The following is a 16,888-nucleotide window of genomic DNA, read 5'->3' as shown; positions in this document are numbered from 1 at the left end:
CTCTATCCTCTAGTCATAGGGAACTGCTTGAATTCTCCAGTGGATTCGCCATGTCATACTCTTCAAACCCAGCATCTCCTGAGAAGCCTTTCCTGCTGCCCCAGTAGGCTTCCTCCTAGAGCAATTGGAGCTGGACAGGTGAGGGAATATACTAGATATTGCAGTGGAACCACTGTAAGAGGGTTCTGTGTGTTGATCCTGTCCATTTCAATGTGAAATCAAACAAGAAATGATTTGTATGCCTATTTCTCTTGATAGAATGAAAATAATTACATTTTCTGTATATGCTCTATTCTCTCTTCCACCTAGGACTGAGCTGAGACCAGGTTGTTTCTCAGCAAAACCTGCTGAGGAAATCCCAGAATTGAGGGAGTAGAGCAGAAACTATTTTATTGTGTAGTTGTTGGGTATTCCTTTGTCCCTTTTCCCCCGCAAAATGTGGTGACCTATGTGCTGGATAATGGAGGGTTCCTACATCGTTCAGGCCTAGGTAAAAGGAGAAGCACAGATGTAGAGAAGGATGAGACATGATCAGAGGCTGGCGTTCCCTCTGGGCAATAATATGTATTTATCTTTTGAGACTATGTAGGTATTTATGGTCACAAATGAAGAATTTACAAATGTGAACCCTCTATAGATTTTAAATGTAATTTTTATTAAAATGCTAACAATTCATTGTATTTTAGAAATTAATTGTTGAACCTCTAATAACTTAATTTGCAATCACTAGGCCTAATAGTCATGGAGGAATTGTGGAAGGGAGTAGGGAGATAGGTTGAGGCAGGATAGCACTGTGATAAACAGTGGGCTCTGGAGATGTGCTGTGTGGCCTTAGGCAAGTTACTTGGCTTCTCTGTGGCTCATTTCTCTCATTGTGAAAATGGGAAATGATATACATATCCATCTCACAGATCTGTTATGGGGACTGAATGTGTTAATTCATGTAATGTGCTTATATTAGTGTCTGCCATTTAGCTAATATTTACTGAGCACTTTCTATGGTATTTGGTCACTTACTTGTTTTTTTTAAATAGTAGCTGCTTGTCTTCAAATACTTCTAAAAATACTTCTAAAAATACTGACCATGTCTGCTTACTTGCCTTTCTTCTCACTAGACACTAATTTCCTTTAGCCATCTTTGTATCCTTAATACTTACCGTTCAGGAAACATCCATAATTATTTCTTGAGTGAATTAATGAGCAAGTGGTAGAGAACAATTGCATCTTCCTGCATTCTCCTTCATCATGGAAGAGTGAAAAAGGAGTGTGAGTTCTGCCACGGTGTGTGATTACTCTCTGGGGGTTGTCTGACCACAGCAATTAAGAATTCACAAAGATGATTAATTTTACACGGCTGTGCTAGTAAAATAACTTTGATAGGCTCATTGAACAGGGATTTCCCTGAAGGGTCATAGATGCCATCTTCCTGCTTTTGGACAGGTGGTTCTAATATAATGTAGAAATGTTAGCCGTGTACTATTTCTAATAAATCTCCGAGAGAGAATTCCTTCTCTTCCTTTGTGCTAATATATAATAATTTAGTGGCCTATATCTCTTAGATAGGAACGTCAATGGGTAGTTTTAAAGGCATTAAAGATTTAGTTGAAGTACAATGAAAATGAATGTCAGACTTTGGAATGAGTTCTCATTCAAGTGGCTGTCTTTCCTACTTTAGAGATGCTTTGAAAATAAAGCTGGATAAATATCAGTCCTGTGTGGTTTTAACTGGAATCCCATCTAAGAAAAGGTCCATTGATAACACCAATTGAGGTTTGTTTATCTGGTCTTTACTGAGTGCTTTCTCTGTGCTAGGCACCAAGCTCAGGGTACTGCGTGTGCTGTGTACTGTGCACATGGTTCCTGAGCCCTTGGAGCCCATAGTCTGTCTAATGGTAAAGCTAGACTTTGCACAAGCAATTAAAAGGGCACTGAGTATTTTAAAGAAGATTTTGGTCAAGCGAATCTTTCTGGAAGAATGACCTTTAAAGAATAGGAAAAGGGAGAAGTTCACTCAGACAAGGATGGAGAGGTATATCATGCCATGTCTTTCAGGATACATGTGGTGGCTTTGGATTGTGTCCACTTGTCTAAGCCGAACCATGTTTCCCAGAGAAATCCCTTCCTTGTGTATTCCTGGGTTGGTTAGGCCACAGGAGACATTATGCAGGAGATTTGGCAGGCAGAAGTGAAGCGCCAGCCATACTTCTCATGCACTGAAAGTTGTACAGGGCTTCAGGTGCTGTGGTAGATCGTGCATGCTGTCTTGCACATGTCTAAGCATTACTTAATCTGAGTCATATAAAATATGGACAATAGATAATGGTGGAATAAAGCACTGACAATAGAAATAATGAGAGATATTTAGAAGGTAAAATCATTAGCTCTCAGTGGTTAATTAGATGGGATGGTGGTAGAGATGGACAAGTTCATGATGAGGCAAGAATGGGTACCAAATTTCTAATTTGGTTAACAGGATGAATACTGGTGCCATTGACTAAGATAATGAATACTGAGGAAAAAGCAGATTTTTGAAAGGAAGGAATAAAATTTCAGCTTTGTACATGGGGAGTTTGAGATGCCTTGAAACCTCCAAGTGAAGGTGTTTTTGTTTCTTTCTCTTCACTTCTGACCAGTAGTGTGTAATGTATCATGATCCATGTGGCATTTTGTGTTGTTTTTCCCTTGTACTTCTTGAAACTTCTCCAAGATTATATTCCACAGTCTCATCTCTGTCGATTTCTAATTTGTAGGTATAGGGTCTGCTCTGCAAAGGAAGGAAGTGGCCATCACTGACCTTGCTATGAGGGTTGTCTTCCTCATGTTTTCCTTACCTGAGCCTCTTAGTAGAGGACAAAAGGCAGTGCAAGGTGAACATCCTCAGGGATATCTTTTTGTTTGGGTTTTCATGGATTATGATCACCAAGAGTTTCCTAACCTGCCTCTAGAGGAAAGATAATTGTTGGCCTCTACTGTCTAATTAATCCTTTATGTCTTGGAGGATATTGATAATTAAAATGGACAATAGTGATTTTTCATTTGCTCTGGCTCTGGATATTGGCCTCTGGAAGGGATGTTAATACCCATGACCAAATAAGAATTTATTGCTATCAGTTTTCATAAGTCACCTGCCAAATTTGGATGCAAACCAGTAACCTGGATGTTGGAGACATAGTGTTTGATCACTAATCTTTAGATCCATAATCTTCACTTCCTCTGCTGGCCTCACCTTCCTTCCTCTGATAACAATTGAGATTGGTCTGTGTGCTCACTTGTATACTCATTCATTCAACCAATATTTGTTCCTATTGTATGCCACCAAGTGAGCAGGATGCAAAACCCAACAAATTGGAGTCCTACGTTACAGTGTGTAGTTTAGTGAAATTATAGACAAATTGTTAGGCAGTTCTAGTCCAGAGTGGTAAGTGCTATGGGAACATGTGTGAAGGAAACCTGACCCAATCTTTAGGAATCAGGAAGGCTTGCAGAGGACTGACAGAGTAAAGGTGAAGGGGCTAGGAGGGGAATGGAGGAGGAGAGGGAGCACTTTTGCTAAGGAAAAGCGGGTGCGAAGAGGGCAATTTTCTGGTCTTACACCAGGTAATCTTTGTGTGGTCCTGTCCAGCTCCATGAAGGAGGGTTCCTCCAAGCTATTCATGGAAGACTCAATATTGCAAGGGAACAGAGAGATGGGGGAGTCTTCAGCTTGTTCTTCCTTTGGGGTTTGTTTGGGATGTGGTTTTTTCAATATTTTGAGTCTGAATTTGTTCCTGGATATGTGTGTGTGTGTACCCATCTCCCTATATCTTTTTACATATTTCCTCCCTAATGTCCTCAGCCCACAGAAAAACATGAATTCGACAGGGTAAGATGCTGGCACTGGATTCAAACATGCTTTCAGTCTTCTACAAGTGCCTGATTATGATGTAAGGGAGACAGTAATTAAAAACACAAGGGGAAATGGGTCTATATTTTTAGGCACCAACATACAGGGGCAGAGGTGCTTGAAAACGATAGTTCAAAAAATATGGCTTCTAAGGTATGTATGCAGCTTTGATTGGCAAGAACAGGACAGAGATTTTTGTGTCAATGTAGGACAAAGCCGAAGTAGCCTGGCATAGACAACATATGAAACTTCCTTGGGATTTCCAAGGAACACTAGGGTGATTCAGATGCAGAAATCCACAGAGCCCAATTTTAAGAAACAGTGCTCTAAAAGAATCAGCTTAAAATCAGAGGTTTAATTTCTTTTTTTTTTTCTGCAGCTCAATAGAATTGTTTTCCATTCATTTTTGGCTCTTCCTGAAGACATTTCCACATGATGACATAGGGAGAGCACATTTGCAAATCACATTCAGGGTGGTGAGAGATAATGAAATTGAAGTGTCAGCAGTTTGCAAAAGGAAAGCTTTTTTCGCCTCTCCCAAGCTCTGTTATTACCTTATTCAATTTGCACTTTATTTTGAAGCACATGTATAGAAATAAGCAAATTATTAATTCAAGCTTGTCTTCAATTTTGTGCTTGGCCTGCAAACCTCTAACATCTCTTCCAGTTCCCCAGGCGGACTGCTGAAGGCTTGGTGATAGGCTGAGGCGGGCATATTCATTATTCAATGTAAGCTGCAAGCAATTTGATATTTCATGCGAGCATGTGGCAGAGCTGGGGGGATGGGGAAGTGTCAGTCAGGGGAATATGGTCTAGGCTACTACCATTTTCATGTTTAGCTGAAGGCTTAAGTTAACATTAGCTGTGCTCACAGGTTTCAAGGATAAGGATAATTCCATTGAGAATCCTGGTTACAACCAGGTATTTTTGTCTCTGTGACATGTCCTATTTCTCTGTGCAGGAGAGCACTTCTTGAGCCAGGCCATATGCTCAGCATCACAGGGGCTTTGTGTGTTCCGTCTGGAGCGCTGGGAATAATGAGATCCTGAATAGCAAAGGGCAGAGTCCCTGGAAAGCAGCCACACTTGGTGTAGGTGGGGAATGCTTATGGCTCCCAGCTCCTGGGGACTCTGGAAACAATTCTAGATGGTGTCTGCATCATCTGTCAATACCTCCATTCCACTGGAGGGCACACATACCCTTTGAAAGAGCCCTGGACCTTATGCCCAGTTATAAGGAAATATGCCCCACAGTCTTCCTTCCTCACACATCTAAAAGTGTCTTTTCCTCTGCTATGTACTTGTAGGTTGCCATCAGGCTTTAGGATCACAGAATTTTAGAACGGAAAAGTCATTAGAGTTCATTTGTTTTAATGTCCCCATTTTTAGTGTGTAGAAACTTGGAGTTGGAGAGGTTAGGTGATTTGTCCGGGGACACACAGGTAGTTAGATGCAGTCCAGGGACCAGATCCCAGAGATCTGGATTCCACAATTGAGTGCTCTTTCTACTAAGATAGCAAATACCCTGGAACACATGGAGAGCTCAGTTTATGTGCACTGACCTGAAAGTTTTTTGTAAGCTATAATATTCTCCCCAAATGTTCAGTCCAAGACATATTCATATCCAGGACTTCATTACCAGACATCAGCAGAGAGTCTGACAAAAGCCTTCTTGGCTATCTGAGAGAGCATGCCTGAAGCTTTTGGAGTTCTGGAGGCTGAATGCTTGTTCCCCCAACCCCATGCTTTCCCAGTCTTTTGTGGATGGATGGCTTGGATCTTCCATGGCCAGTCTGTTAACTGAGCAATATCAGGGGTCACTCTGGGATGAGAACAGTCTTTGTGTTTAGAATAAACAATGAATAAACTGTTATTGAGTTATCAGGAAAAATATAAAAGCCCTCACCCCAGCCATTCTAAATGGTTTCCTTAGGCAACAGACCTGTGGCTGATGATCTAGGCTGCTCCTCTGACTCGCTGTGCTTGTAGCAGACTATAATGCCTAGTTAATTGGCAGGCAAGGACACTCAGAGCACAGAGTGCGGCTAAGGAGCATAGGAGATGATGTGTTTTAGCTGAACTGCTGGGGCAAATTAACACAATGCTCTGTTGGGGTAAAAAGTGAAGTTAGAAACATGACAAACTTAAAAATCTGCTTTTCTTGGAGCAATGTTAAGGAGATTCTGAACTCCCATTCTGTGTTTGCTTTAGCTCTCAGTTTTCACAGACACATACACACTCACACAGACATCCACACACATACTTACATTCACTTAGACACTCAGTTGTGTTTATTTTCACACTGCAGGTGTGACTCTAAAGCAATGGTTTTCCCAGTGTGGTCTGAGGAACCCTGAGGGTCCTGAGATTCTTTCAGGGATTCTGTAAAATCAGACTATTTTTGTTATAGCATTAAAATGTTACCTGTCTTACTCTTATTCTTTCATGGTGTGCACTGTTTTCCAGAATACACACAACAGATTGAACGTAGGAACAGGTATGAGAATCTGGCAGTTTTCTCTTAAGCCAGACATTAAAGGGACTTGCAAAGATGTAAAGCAATGATATTATTCTTGGTAAATTTTGTTTTGTTCTGCAAAATGTAGTCATTTTACATAAAAATATGTTACTTATATTAACATGTAGTGGGTTTATTATTATTATTTAAAAATGAATCAATAGACATTTTACACATTTCTCAGTTTAAATTTCTAATATTATAAATATCAATAATTATAACTCACATAAACAGAAGTTCTTTGGAGCCCTGCATAATTTTAAAAGTGTAGAGGAGTCCTGAGGCCAAGTGTTTGAGTTGCTTCTCGAAAGTGATGATTCTTTCTCTCTCTGTCTCTCTCAAACAGATGCTGTAGCATCCATCCATCAGCTGGGGGTTTCTCCTTTCAAAACAGTCACTTTGAAATCCTATTTGCCTAGTTTGGTGATATCATTGTTCAGTTTCCTTTTAAATATCCCTTTTTGGAGCTGCCTTGTTGACCAGTTTTTGAGCTTCCCAGAAAACCCAGTTTAATGATTTCATCTTCAGGCCTTGGTTTTGATCCATAATGCTTGATCTCCATTGATAAACCTACATTGCTAATCAAACCAGGCTTCAAATGACTTTGGACTATTCACAGCAATAAAATCCATCACTCAACATTTACAACCAGTAATGTTGTGTCAGAAGGATATACCTGAGTTCAGAATGCACCTCCTCAAAAGGAGATACGTATTTTGATAAAGCAGCATCAGGGGAATGATAAAGCTTTCAGGGGTTCTGCTTTGAGGGAGATACCTTGTTGAGAATGTTTAAGTACTGGCTTTTTGTTAAAATTTGATCTCATTATTTTATGGTTTTATCTCATAAAGCTAAAAAAATATAGAACACACAACACAGAGTTTGTATTTTCAAGCCGAGTGTTTATTTGTTTACCAAAATAAAGCCAAATACCTTTTTGATTGGGTAATGACTTTATCTTGTTTTCAGTGCTCTGTGATAATCTTCAGAAACAGATAAGTACAAATGGATGCCTTACACCCCTGATGTCTCATTGACCCTCCACAGGACAGGAAGTCTGTTTGTTAGTGCTACTTCTAAAAGGATGCATTATGATTTTTGTGTTCATGGGTGCCTGCTTGTTGATTATATTTTAGAACAATTTGTATACTTTCTAGGAAAGAAAAAAAGTGGTAGCGTGCTTTGCAAATCTTTTAGGAAAGAGAAATCTCAACATTTCTAGTTAGAATCATTTTTCATTAGGTTGTGTAACATCCTTTGCAGGTGAATTAACCCAGGGCACTTTTGGTGGTGGGCAGGATAAGACTGAAGGGTTAAATGGTATCATTATTTTGAATAATGGAGGATTACCTATTCTGTCTTCTAGAGAGACACACAGGGTATTGATCCAGTTCTGCTTGGAAGTGCTTTGCTTTGTTTATCAATGAATTTTAAACAGAAAACATCTTGAAGATGCAGAGGCTGGTGAATTATCAGGAGCAGAGGCATTTTCAGAAACATGAGGGATAGGTAGACTTTTGAGTTTACAATGTAGAGGCCTATACCTACATCACTGAATTATCTAACGGTAGTGCTTTTTTTTTTTTTTTTTTTTAAAAAGGGAAACTACATGAGTTGATCAATTATAAACTGCCTGTCTCATCTATTTACCCACTTCTCTTCACTTCCTACTTCTCATGTTGCAATCTCTTTGGCATGTACGATTTACTTAGAGATATATATCATTACATATTTTGTCTTCTTGTGTATGATTATATTTTGTCACTTCCTATTGAGACATGGAAGCTCAGGTCAGGTACCATGTCTATAACCAAAGGCTAATGTCAGAATTGAGATTCGAACAATCTGTTTAGCTCCAAAGCATAAACTTTTCCCGGTACATCAAACTATTTCCTCCCCCAACCCCAATAAAAGAGTCATTTGAGATGGAAGTTTTTTTATTTGATTTTCTCTTTAAATGAAATAGGTTAAGCATTACCCTGAAAAATATATCTTGATGAACTGTGATGTGTTATGTCTCCCTATAATATACTGCTTAAGGTCATGACTGGATGGGTAATCACTGATTAGGGCGTGGGGACCCTAGATATTTGCCTGGGGAAGGGTTCATGTTGGGCTGGAGAGTTGAGGCAGTAGCTTAAGGCTTGTTTCTAATTCATATATGCATTGTTAGTTTCATATTACTGCAGTAACAAATTACCACAAATTTAGTGGCTTTAAAGAACACAGATCTATTATTATCTTACAGTTCTGTAGATCGGAAGTTTGATGTGGGTCTCAGTGGGCTAAAATCAAGGTGTCATTCAGCAGAGCTGTGTTTCTTTTTGGAGGCTCTAGGGAATAATTTGTTTCCTTGCCTTTTCCAGCTCCTAGAGGCTGCCCACATTCCTTGATTTGTGGCCCCCCTCCTTCATTTTCAAAGCCAACAACATTGCATCTCTCAGCTCATCTTCTGTAGTCACACCTTCCTCTCACTGACTAGGGAAAGGTCCTCTGCTTTTTAGGATGTGTGATTAGATTGGTCTTACTTGAATAATCCAGTATTTGTCTCAAAGCTATTTAATGTTAATCACATCTGCAAAGTCTCTTTGGCTATGTTAGATGACATATTCACAGGTCTGGGGGATGAGAGCCTGGGCATCTTTGAGGGGTCATTATTCTGCCTCCTCATGCCTGATATCTGGCAGAGCATGCTGGTATGGCCATGAATAGAATGCACCAACCTATTCTCACAGAGATGCCCAGTGTCAAAAGAACAAAATGAACCAAGTTTAATGCTGAATCAGTGACTTTATTCAATGAGTATTTATTGAGCCTATTCAGGACTCAGTATTTGTTGAGATCAGTCTTGTTGGTTTTTTGACTAACAGACTTCATATTTTTAAGGGCAGTTTTATGTTTATAGAAAAACTGAGAAGAAAGTACAGAGAGTTCCCATGTATTCCTTCTCTCCTTCCCCCTATGTCACTAACATCTTGTATTGGGGTGGTACATTTCCTACAATTGATGAACCAACACCGATATATTATCTTTAACTTAAGTCCATGGCTTGTATTAGGGTTTACTCTTTACGCTGTACAGTTCTATGGATTTTCCCAAATGCATAATATCATGTATCCACTGTTGCATTATCGTAGAGATTCGTTTTTCACCATCCTAAGGTCCTGTTTTCCACCTATTCATCCTGTTCCCTTGCCCTTAAGCCCCTGGCAACCACTGATTTTTTTTTTATTGTTTCTATAGTTTTGCCTTTTCCAGAATGTCATATGGTTGGATTCATACAGTATGTAGCTTTTTCAGACTGGCTTCCTCCACTTATTAATATGCATTCAAGTTTCCTCCATGTCTTTTCATGGCTTAACAGCTCATTTCTTTTCATCACTGAATAATAGTCCCTTGTATGGTTGTACCACAGTTTATTTACCCATTCATCTACTGAAGGACATCTTGTTTGCTTCCAATTGCTGGCAGTTATGAATAAAGCTACTATTAACATTTGCATGCAGGTTTTTGTGTGAACATAAGTTTTCAGTTCATTTAGGTAAATATCTAGGAGGGTGACTGCTGGATTATACAGTAAGATTATATTGAGCTTTATAAGAAACTGCCAAAAGATCAGTGTTTTTTAATTTAGAACTTCAGATTAACTAGGGAAAATTGAGCTGGCAGTGCTTTGGGCCTGTTTCCAAAACAGACTGGAGAAGTTCTGATTTTATGAAATTTATATATTGAGGTTCTGAGTAAGATTGCATTTACAAAAGGATTCTGCTGCTAAAAAACAGTGAAAGTTTTTGAAAACCTAATGCCATTACAAAGGTCCTCTTTTCCCACTTTCTCATCTACTCTTGACCTTGATTGAAAGTACAATAGGTGAACTGCATTGTGAGGAGGGTAATTAGCAGGACTTTTGAATGTCACATTGCACTGGACCAGGTGCTGATCACATTGGTGAAAAGGTAGACAAACCTCTCCTGGAGAAAGATTATATTGTAGTCTGAGGACAATGAAATGATTATCCTAACATATGAGGATGCTCTGCAGGAGAACAGAATTCCCCAGGGGCTTGCAACCATGTAGTTATTTGTCTAGATAAATACACATACCACCCACTTGCATACACTGCTGATGACTGATAGACACAGCCTTAATTGACTCTTGTGTGTTGCTACAGAGACTGTGTCTTAGTAGTTAGGAATGTAGCCTCAGGATGAGTTTGAATCCTAGTGTCACCTATAACTTCCCATCTGACCTTGGGAAGTGATTTATCCTTTCTAATCCTCAGTTTCCTTACCCACAAAATTAAGTAAAGGTAGCATCTACCTTGTAGGGTTGTGGCGTGGACATAATGAGAAGATGCATGTAAAGCCTGGGTCCTAGCACACAGTAAGTTCTCAGTAAATGCTAGACATACGGAAAACTACCTTTCTTTTTAAACTCCCACCTTTTGGTCATTTTTCCCCAAATGAGATTCTGAAAGTGGGATTAAGTGAGATGGTGTATAATAGCCTTCATGTTTTTCTACTCAAGAATTCCTATCATTTTGGCAGCTGGATTTATTTAACCTCCATCCTCCACCCTCCTTACTTTTCTAGGTCAGCCCCTCTCAGATTTCAGTTCCATTCCTGATTCCAGGCAGATGGTTTTAAGGAATCCAAGGATATGTGCTCACTAGTTTTTGCATCTGGTCTCACTCTGAGCCTGATGGTTCAGCTCTTCTGTGGCTAAGGCCTACCATGTGTACCTCTTCCTGAATGATATTAAGAGTTTTTTTCCCAGTGTTTTATTTCCTGCATCATTTCCTGACTCTGAACTCAAGTTATCCCTATAGGTGAGTCATCATAAACCTGCATGTGCATGTGAATGCGTGCACACCCCTTTAATGCTCTTATTTAGCTGTAAGGTGATCACATGCCATGTCCTGCCCCAGATTGGAAGACCAGTTGGCACTTGTTCTAATAGTTCTTTGTGCCTCTTATCCTGGATTGGACATGCCTTCACTTCTTCTTGCAAGGTAGTCATCCCTTGTAACCCAACTCCATTTTTTTTTAACTTCCAGACTTTGATGTATCTTGCAATCTATTTGCTGGATGTTGGCTCTGACTCTTTCCTAGTCTGATCCACCCACTGTGGTCAGAGGCCTGGATCTGTTACTAGAACCTGAGCTAGTGACCACAGACCCTAGTGTTACCAAAAGGCATACCCTATAGATCTTATAAATTGGTCAAAGAGGTAAATTGTGATGTAAGGACTAAATTATTCAGGACTTTGGCAAAAAACAGATGGCATATTCTAGATGGGTGATTGAGGAGAGATTAATAAATGGACTGTTTACAAATAAGTGGGTAGGGTTTGGGAAAAGCAGTGAAGCATAATGTGTAACTGCTGGGTTAATCCCAGCAGGGAGCTATTACACCGCTAGGCCTGATGGAGCAGGGGAAATAAGTGGTTACTGGAAGCCAGAGAGAGACAGAATGTGTGTTATAAGGAGAGGGCTGCTTGACAAGTACAAGGGTCTTTAGCTGAAGCATGCAGCCAGCCCAAAGCCACCATCTGGGAGGTAGCTGATAAAATAAATATCTTTGTCTCATTTTCCTCCTTCCCTCTGATACTCCCAGTGGCTGAACCCACCTGGATGCCTGAGAGCAAGGGAGCCCATTGATTCAGTTCACACAGGTTACCCAGAAGAGTGAGAAGTGTAGAGAGTGGGGCCTCAAGAGGAAAGCAGAAGCAAGGGGCCCCTAATTATGCATAATATCTAGCATGTGTGGATCTGTTCTTTGGGAACACTGAGGGTAATTGTGTTGCTGTTAGTATTAAGGACATTTTGCACCTTCTCAGTGACCTTACAGCTTGTATTGACTGTCTCTGGCAGTCAGAATTGTATGACATTGCAGAATTGTATGATATTGCAGGCAGAATTGTATGATATTGCAGAATTGTATGATATTGCAGATCCAGGCCTTGAGCAATAATAACAATGTGGTTTTGACCCTATACTTTTTGTGTAGGTCAAAGGTAATAACATCTAGGAAATGATGCTTTGAGGATGGGAAGAGAATCTAATGTTTGTTTATGATTATTAAGTAAATTTCATGGCTGAGTCACACAGTACTCTAAAAAAAGCTTATTTCATCAACTTCTATAATTCATAATTTTATGGTCTTTAGAAGTATAAAATCTCTATTCAAGGGTGAGTTAGTTAGAATAGACTACACTGTATAGCACAGGGAAATATACACAAAATGTTATGATAACTCACAGAGAAAAAAATGTGACAATGAGTGTGTATATGTCCATGAATAACTGAAAAATTGTGCTGAACACTGGAATTTGACACAACATTGTAAAATGATTATAAATCAATAAAAAATGTTAAAAAAAGAATCAAATAGGTACAAAAAAATCTAGGTTTTCAAAATAGGTAAATGAGGAGGTTACTCACACAAATAAATGTTTCTTGCTTCTCAAAGTGATTGAGTATATTTTCTCTTAGAGTAGCAAATCACAGTAATTTAACATGAAATATGATTTGATTTACCAGAATGTAATTTTCAAGAAATTTCAAAGAATTTTCTTTGAGTAAAGAAGGGTAGACTAATACTAATAATATGTGTAAGAATGAATACTACTTAGGATTAGCAATAACTTCATAAACTCTGTGGTTGGAATGGTCCTTAAGGATATATAGTACATCTACTCAGCTAATGCCTGGACCCCCTCTTATATACCCCCAAAAGGTCATCCAAGTTACACTTGACATTATTTCCTCAACAAGTAACAGTTGTCATGGTTCAGATAAACATAGTCTTAATTTATCATAATAATATGGCTAATTGCATTATAATTGTCTATTATTGAGATAGAAATTTACTAGTGGTATGAAAATAATCAGATTTGAACTACAAGAGTCCTCATTTGCATCAAGTAGTTTTAATTGGGGGATGACAGGGTAGGGGACTGGCTGAATTGATGAAACTGATGAAAGAGATCTTGAGAGATGAGGGGCCTAACGTCTCACTTTAGATAGGTAAGGACCTTGATGCCAGTTTTACAGATACTCTGCCCTCCACTGGTAAGTATGATGCCCAAGGTCATGGAGCTGGGTAGGATCTTGAATTCAGAGCACCCTCCCTTAAGTCAGTGTTGCTTAGATGAACTTCTAATGAGCAAAAAGTGTGAAGACAGAGGCTTCCTGTGGGGTGAGAGTGCACTTTAGAGTGTCCTGCGACTTGGCGTTATTCTGAAGTCTCTACTCCATAAGGGGAAATGGAGCTGATCATTTCTCAACATTGGTCCGGTATTGAAACATGTTGGATTAGGTTTAGAGATTGCCAGGGTTCATTCTCATTTCTAGGGAAGGAAAGGAAAGGCCTTCAGGTACACCTGTAAATCCTGCCTTTTACAATAACCTGATGTAATGAAGAAATTAAAAATAGCCAATGCCATTTTTACTGGATACAATTAGCTGATCAAATGTGTCAGTTTGGGAGACTCAGCTGATTGAATTGAAGCTAGCATCCTGTTCGGCAAAATAAAAATGTGGTTAATATAACTCATTCTTTTCTTCCATTTTATATGTATTATTATGGCTTTCACCATTTCTGGTAATGAATCCTCTCAAGCTCCCATTCTGACTTGCTGAAGGCAGGCCCAGTTTTGGAGATGGAACTTAGGTAGCAGATCATGTGATAATTCTCAGCAACCAGGCTGTTGATGATACCTGGCCTGGCTGCCTTAAAATTTCTGGGGCAGATTGCTAGGCTGCCCTCTGGAGATTCTAGCCCTGTGGAACAGACTGGTATTTTTAACAAGCTCCCCAGATAATTCTGAAACTCCTCTAGATTTGGGGGCTAATGATCAAAGATTATGTTTCCAAGGACTTGAAATTCCAAGTATAATTTTTTCCCCAGCCTTTTAAGAATCCTCTAAAAAAAGTAAATGTTCTGGCGAAGTTAATACTTAGGGGCCTTTCATCTTGTAGGGGAGAGCTGTGGGGCTGGTGGGTGGGGCTGCAAAGAGACAGTCAGGGTAGAAGGAGGCAGAAGATGATGGGGGGAGGCCTGAGGACTCAGGAATCAAAAGGTCTTGGGGGAAGAATCAAAGACAAACTTGGCCCATTTGACAGACATGTTCAGGGTCAGCTCTGGATGAGTGAACACAGCTTGTAACCTTTGCTGTCCTGCTTCCTTTGAGATGAAGGTGATAATAGTAAGTGGGACAGAGGGTTGTTAACTTTCAAGAATTTATATGGCATTGTGATTTTTATCCTCTTCTCAACCTAAGAAACAAAATGAAATTGAACAGTTAAGCAAACTAACCAGCAAGTCTGAGTACTGAACGCAGTCTTTGAGAACTTCTACTAGAATTTATTAAATATGAAAATATCTGACTCCACTGTGAGGAGGCCACTTTTGCAATTTGATAATGGAAAGTTGAATGTTGTAGTTAGTGAGTATCATATTTTTAACATTGAAGACTGTAAATATACAATAATTGAGCATGTGGTATAGCCCTAAAGGAAACAGTCTCACAGCATGTGGGAAAGTGGGAAAGTGGAGTATTGATGAAATCAAGAAGTTCCTTGATGCCAGGACCTGGGGGCTGGGCCCCAGGCTGAGGCTGTGAACAGGGACAAGACACCAGCGCTCCCCCTCCCCGGTGTGAGGCCAGCAGCCAAAATGTCTAACAATGAGCAGTTTTGTTAACTGAAAAATATTCTCATTTTAAAAGATATACTGATGCTTCTTGCTCAAGAATTGGAAAGAAAAAAGACCTCAATTTATTCAAGGATTTGAACAATTTTTAGGTTGTCTGAGATTTCTTCCCAAGCTTAAGGCATTCGCTTCTCCTTGAATTGTGCCTTGTTCCTTTTTCTTAAGACTATGACACGTTAGACTGTGATTTACTCATCTCTGTAATTAGATGTAGTGATTAGAATCCCCTTTATCTTACTCTGCAGTTTTCCTTTATGGGGAATTATGAAAGAATAATAGGTAAAAAGTTCAGAATGGGGGAAGAATAAACAGAATGCTGAATGGTAAAAGGAGACAGAATGCTGAATGGATAATAAAATATTTAGTGCTTTTCAATTAACTGTTCTCACGATTAGTACACTAGTATATTATATCATAAAAATCATGTCTATTAATTTTTTGCAGCCATTATCTTGACTGTGATTTACTCCCCTCAAATCATTAACAATGCCATTAAAAAGGTGGATGGAGATGAACGTCCTGGAGAGAGTTCAGGGATGTAATAGGATTATTGTTCAGGGTCACAGAGAGATTGAAGACCAGTGAGAGGAGGACAGGGGATTTGAGAGTGTGGTGCTCGGTGAGAAGAGAAAATAGAAGAGGAAGGCATATAGCCTTGGGTTTGAGAGAGAAGTCGGTCACTTGGTGCTAGGGTTGGGGGAGAGTGCCTTAGATGAGGCAATGCTGCCTTAACCGTGGAAGACAGGGGTTGTGGAAAACCCAGTGACTTGGAAAGCATGGGTTTTCCTCACAGTGGAATTTCATGTGCATAGGGAGAAGATAAAATATGTGTGTTTGTAAGGGTCCCCAGGGTCCTATTGGAAGCAATGAAGCATCCCTGTTCCAGGTTATGCTGGCAGCTTGAGGGCAGCATTTCCATACAGCCAAAGAAAGGGCTGTGACTCTTCATAAATAGTTCTCTCCTTGAGAAAATGAGATAAGCTGTATCACCAGAAAAGTGTTAATCAAGTAGACCAGCGAAACCCGAGCTCTATAGTGTGGTACTGCAGCCGTGCATTTTGAATTTACTCGTGGAAATCCCTTTCCTTTGTATTATTTACCTGTTTGGGTGTCTACCTTCAAGTAATCAGTTAATCAGTATTCAATTCATCAATCTGTTATTGGTTCTGCATCATTAGAGTCTTGAAATATCCTTTGGCTATATTTAGACAGAGGAATTTTATTACTATGAAAAAAACAATGCCTAGAAGATTTTTTTTAATACTATTTTTTAGTTTTTTTCCTCTTCTCTCTGGTACCTGGGACAACCATAGAGCCTTAGTGAATATGAAATCTATTTTAATGCAAGGTCTGTAATTCTGATTTTCTATCTGGGCTGCTCAGAGTGCACACTGGAGATGGACCAGTAAATCCCCTTTATATTTATATTGTGCAAGTCACTGGTGAAGCCAGAGTGAAAATCCTCTTGTTTTAAAATTTTAAATGGGTCTTTTCCAAGTAAAGTTTGGCCGCAAGACCTATCCTCATAAAACAAGTTAATCTGTTACAATTTCATAAGCAGGAAATTGGGACTCACTAATCAATCAGACAGCATTTTTAGCAGCTTAGTATACTTATGAGTTAATACCATTTTTAAGTTGTTCATTATAACCACAAAGCATAACATTTCTCTTTACTCTAATAGCAGCTGTGGAAGTTAACATAGCTGCTCATAGCCTGATCTTGAAAGACTAGACCAAAACCTCAAGAAATCTTTTTCAAAAGTTTTGGTAAC

Source organism: Camelus bactrianus, chromosome 5 (genome assembly GCF_048773025.1).
Source record: "Camelus bactrianus isolate YW-2024 breed Bactrian camel chromosome 5, ASM4877302v1, whole genome shotgun sequence".
NCBI classification, from domain to species: domain Eukaryota; kingdom Metazoa; phylum Chordata; class Mammalia; order Artiodactyla; family Camelidae; genus Camelus; species Camelus bactrianus.
Note: the sequence above shows the minus strand (reverse complement) of the source record.